General features: G+C 40.7%; 1 non-coding gene across 1 annotated transcript; it reads right to left on the reverse strand.

Moving 5' to 3' along the window:
- Positions 1-4,691: 4,691 nt before the first annotated feature.
- Trnat-agu lies at positions 4,692-4,763 on the reverse strand. Its single transcript has one exon. It is a non-coding gene; the product is annotated as a tRNA-Thr (tRNA).
- Between the last annotated feature and the right edge of the window lie 374 nt (positions 4,764-5,137).

Below are 5,137 nucleotides of genomic sequence, written 5' to 3' on the forward strand. Positions count from 1 at the left end.
AATGCAAGATGGGCCAACACCTCATGCTGCTCACCTGGTGAAATCTCTGCTTGTTGAAACCTTCCACAAACTTGTATCTCCAAAGATTTTCCAGATGCACAGCCTGCTAGATCACCTGATCTGAATCCATGTGACTTTTGGCTCTGGAGATATCTAAAAGAACGCATTTATTAAGGATGTGTTTGGTCTCCACCTGATCTGAAGGCCAGTATACAGGAACATGTTGCTCAGACACCACAATAACTGCTGCAGGCAGCTGTTCATGACATAATTTTGTGGATGCAGTACCTCGTCAACATCACCGGTGCTCATACTGAGTAGACTGTGTAAGTGACAGATAATAATAAAATCAACATTATGCCTTTCTCACTAGTTTGACCTTTCCTGTCCAAGTCCCATTCTTAATTCAACATATGGAAATATTTCTGTACGTATTTTTGCATTCAAAGTGGCAGATTTGCACCTGGTAGCCAAAACTGGAATTCTTTTTTCTAGTGTAAATCAGCTCCACATTAACACATTGGAATATCTACTAAGTTTTGCTGCCATATGATAATTAACAGCCCACAGTGGACCTCTGTGGGTAACTGCATTTTTGTTATAGCCATCTGGTACTACTTTATGACTTGGAGAGTACTCTAGAGGTGTAATCAATCAATCTTTCAGTGCTTCCTACATTTGCACAAGAACTGCGCATATCACATGACAACTAACATAGTTTGTAGTTCAGTCTTGACATTCTCATAAGATATGAGCGTCTCTGTATGAATGCTCCTTGCTGCACGAAATTTGGGCAGCTCTCTGTGGCAGTTCTTGGAGTGGTCATAACTAGCAGCTGAAATCTCTTATGAGGCATCTGTAGTAAGAGCACATTCCAAGAAAGCCTCTCACATAATTAACTAAGACACATCATTCATTTAAGATGTTGAATCAGACTGTCCATTTGGTGTTCGAAGGTGGCTGGAGCACAGCACAGACCACATGGCATAACTTGAACTTGCAAGTGCTATCAGGTGTTATGACAGCAGTTTTTTCCCAGTCAGCCTCATCAACCTTGACCTACCAGTAATCAGTCTGCATGTTCATGGTGGAGAAATACTTCACTCTCAGTAGATAGTTCGTGGTTTCAATAGTTCATGGTAACACCCAGAGACCTGTCAGGTATACTGTGACGTAGTATATATTTTTTTTTTCAGAATTTAATAATACCTTTCTCATCCACAAAAGAAATCACAGTATGGCCTACTTCTTTCTAAATTTCCTGTGTTCCACTGGGCGCACCTAATACAACCATTAACTGATGGAGATGAACCCCAGTGTTTATATGATACTTCACATTTTGTTGGCGAGTTCTCCTCATCTTCCTTCTTGACTAGATGAAGAATGGGCTGTGCTGACCTTTCTTCTCACACAAACCAGGACCTATTGGCAACTAGACAGTAGAACCCTCTAATGTTCCGTTGATAATGGTAGTATAGCATCGTTTCCATCAACAGCACTAAGCTCACCTTGCTGTATGGGTTCAGCTGTACTTATGCACATCCTTAAGTTACGTTTTCCTAGCTGTGGAAATTTGTCGCAGCGTGCTGCGGAATATGCTTACCTCTTCCGCTGTGCGATGCGGGTCGCAGGGTGCTGCGTGAAAAGTTTTCCTAGGAGTGGCGCGGTGAACATCGGAACCTAAAGAATCAAACTTTTTTTTAGAATTTGGCAACTGAACCTGATAGAGTGATACGAGAACTACCTCCTGATACATTTTTTAACCCAATAAAAATTTTGTGCTGTGGAAAAAGATAAATATTTAAGATTTTAAGAAAAGTTGATTTTTCACGCTACTCGATATTTATCACGCCATATCTCTTAAACTAAGTGTAGTACAACAACATAACTTTATAGTTGCCTTCAGTAGTATATGTCGATAACGTCCGCAAAGGTTCTCGCCAATAGAGTTGGTAATAGTGAAGTAATGAATGAAAATGTAACATCTGATGCGGTACTTTACCAAATCAACATCCAAAATGTAGTAAGCAACAAACTTTTCCCTGTTACTTTTTTTGTAGGGGTTGAAAGTGAGAAAAAGTTTCAGTTTTAAAATAATTTTTACAGTTTATTGGAAGTTGGTGGGTGCTTCTCCTAGACGAGAGCAATTTCATGCGGTTTGTTGGCGCAACGCTATTTCCTGCGCACTGTGAGGAGCTTTCTGCTAGGCCCGGGGCAGTGCAACACGACAGTAGCAGCGGAGACCGTGAAGGACAAACATGCAGCACAGTGCTCGAGCTAAAAACTGTTAATTTTGGCACTCCAAAAGTACATGGAAGTTAGGGAAGAGGAGGAGGAGGACTGTATGTTATTAGAAAGAGTACTCAGGAAGTGCAATGCATTGAGACAAATGTTCTTGCATTGTGAAGAAAAAGGAGCATATAAAATTTTAGTTACATAAAATTTACTCGACGATGCGGAGAAGTTTATGGCATTTTTCAGATTCACACTCAACCAGTTTCATTATTTTCTTTCATCAATTGAAGACAAACTGGGAAGTAATTTCTGTAACCGAGTGACAAAAAAGGCATCTACATCTACATCACACTCCACAAACCACCTAATGATGTGGGGTGGAGGGTACTTTCAGTACCACTATCTGATCTCTCCAACGCTGTTCCACTCACAAATAGTTTTATTCATTTTTCTTCCGATTTCTGACCACATTAAGTCGGCCATATTCCACAAAATTTGCTTTTCTGAAACCAGTTGTTCATCCTCTGAGGCAGAGAAGGGTCAGCCAACATTACTGGTGACTGTTTCTTTACAACACTGTTAAAAATAGTATGTTGTTGCCTGTGCGCGCGAAATAAAAACAGCGGAGCTGTCGTCTCGCTGCCGCCCAGTTCGACTACCCATGCTCCTCTGGCCAAGTAAATCGTTGCGACACGCACGACAGACTCCTCCCAAAGCACGCAAGCATTTCTCGCAGGGGGAGTCCGTTGCGGCACTGCATTGTCCGCACCCTAGGAAAAAGGTCTCGTATGTTTGCAATGTGCGAGTGAGCATCAGAGTCTCACATGCGTTTTATGCAGTATGCTGCGGGAAATTCCCGCAGCTACGGAAACGCAGCTTTAGGGATGCATTGAGTTGTTTCACAGCAACTGGTGACCCATAGCTCTCTGTGTGCTCATGGGACAATATGATTGTCAGTAGCATATAGATTTCTTTTGAGAGGCTGAGTACATTTTTGCACTTGACTTGAACTTCAAATTTTAACTTAGCATCCAGATGACTGACATCAACTTATCTCATTGACGATGGTGAGGAGAGTGTCTTTAATGATTGACAACCAGAGGATTTGTTGCACGAACTTGATAGAGTACCTCAAATTTTCCGCAGTCTGTAACTGCTTATGATTCCTGCAAAATGTCCCTTCCTAGGGTAGAATTATGGTTGCATTCTTTTAAAAAGACAAATTGAAGAAGTTGAATTTGTCATAAATAGTTTTTCTCATACCACAGCTTACTGTCAGTTGGATATTTTTTTCCATTTGGAATCTTCAGCTCAATGACAGGTTGGTCACCAAAATGATATCTAAACATTTAGGCAACTGTTGTCATAGGGGATTTTATCTTTGGTAGCCTCACTTTCATAGATGGTCACTTCATTTAGTTTTGCTAATTATAGAAGTTGGATGATTGGATGAAACCTCTGTATGTTGACAAGGAATGGCTGTGGTATGTTGTAGAGTGACCTCAAAAAGGGTTGGACAATAGGCTTTGTCCCACATGTTGGCTATATAGTCATGTGCAGTTGCCTGATGAACGTAGACCTGCCCTGTTACTTGATGATGCCTTGCTGCACAATAGTCATCAAACACACTTTTTAATTTTTTACAGTAGTGCATGGTAGGCATACTTCATCCACAGTTAAAACATACTGCCATAATGTCCTCTGTCGCCCATATGTTCATTTTTCTGTGTGCCAATCCACCTGGTGAGGGAGCCAGCTGTAGCTCTGCTGTTGAGAACCACGGATTTTGTACAGGGTTCCCAACTCCACAGCCGGCCGGGGTGGCCGAGCGGTTCTAGGTGCTACAGTCTGGAACCGCGCGACCGCTACAGTCGCAGGTTCGAATCCTGCCTCGGGCATGGATGTGTGTGATGTCCTTAGGTTAGTTAGGTTTAAGTACTTCTAAGTTCTAGGGGACTGATGACCTCAGAAGTTAAGTCCCATAGTGCTCAGAGCCATTTGAACCCAACTCCACGTTAGCTTGCCTTGTAGGGATTGATCCTAATGTCTTCAAGTAGCAATGCTAATTCCTTTTGATTGGATTCTACATTCAGCAATGCTTCTTTAGGCTATATAGGTTCAACATTAACAGACATCATAAACGGTTCTCTCTCTTCTCTTGATAGGTTAACAACAGTTCAAATCATCAGTCAAGAATTACTTAGTTCAGCATGGAAAATCTAGAAAAACAAAATTCTACCACTATTTGATGTTGTATTTGTAAAATGTTTTCAATGCATAATGCTATATTTCAATATTATGTGTGTAATTTGTCTGATGTCTTTTGCACAAAGTATAATACTATATTTACAGGATTATAAAATAAATCAAATGAAACTATATGGTTACAGTGATGTTTTCAAGTGTCAAGCATCAGTGATAAATACATGCAAACTGAGAGAAAAAATGACAATTTGTACGAAGGCCGGGATTCAAACCCAGGTCTCCTGCTCACTAGGCAGATGTGCTAACCACTACACCACCCCAGCACAGTGGCTTTGCACAACTATATGGACTACTGTAGTATCCATCCCTCCTTAATCCAAATTCCCATTTATGCCTCAGCCTGCTTGATATTCCCTCAAAACTCAAAACAACATTGCAGAGGGTCTTCATCTGTAATGGAATAGCACCTCAGCACTGAACAAAATGAGTATAAATAAAATAAATGGTGGATAAAGGCAAATTGTGATGTTACAATGGTAAATTACTATAATTTTATTTGTCTTGATTGCAATATAAAGAAGCAACTAGATGACTAGTTTCTACAGCTGCATCTACACTCTGAAAACCACTGTGAAATGCATGACAGAGGATAGGTCCCATTGTATCAGTTATTAGGATTTCTTCCTATTCCATTCAC

Source organism: Schistocerca americana, chromosome 3, assembly GCF_021461395.2.
Source record: "Schistocerca americana isolate TAMUIC-IGC-003095 chromosome 3, iqSchAmer2.1, whole genome shotgun sequence".
Lineage (NCBI taxonomy): Eukaryota > Metazoa > Arthropoda > Insecta > Orthoptera > Acrididae > Schistocerca > Schistocerca americana.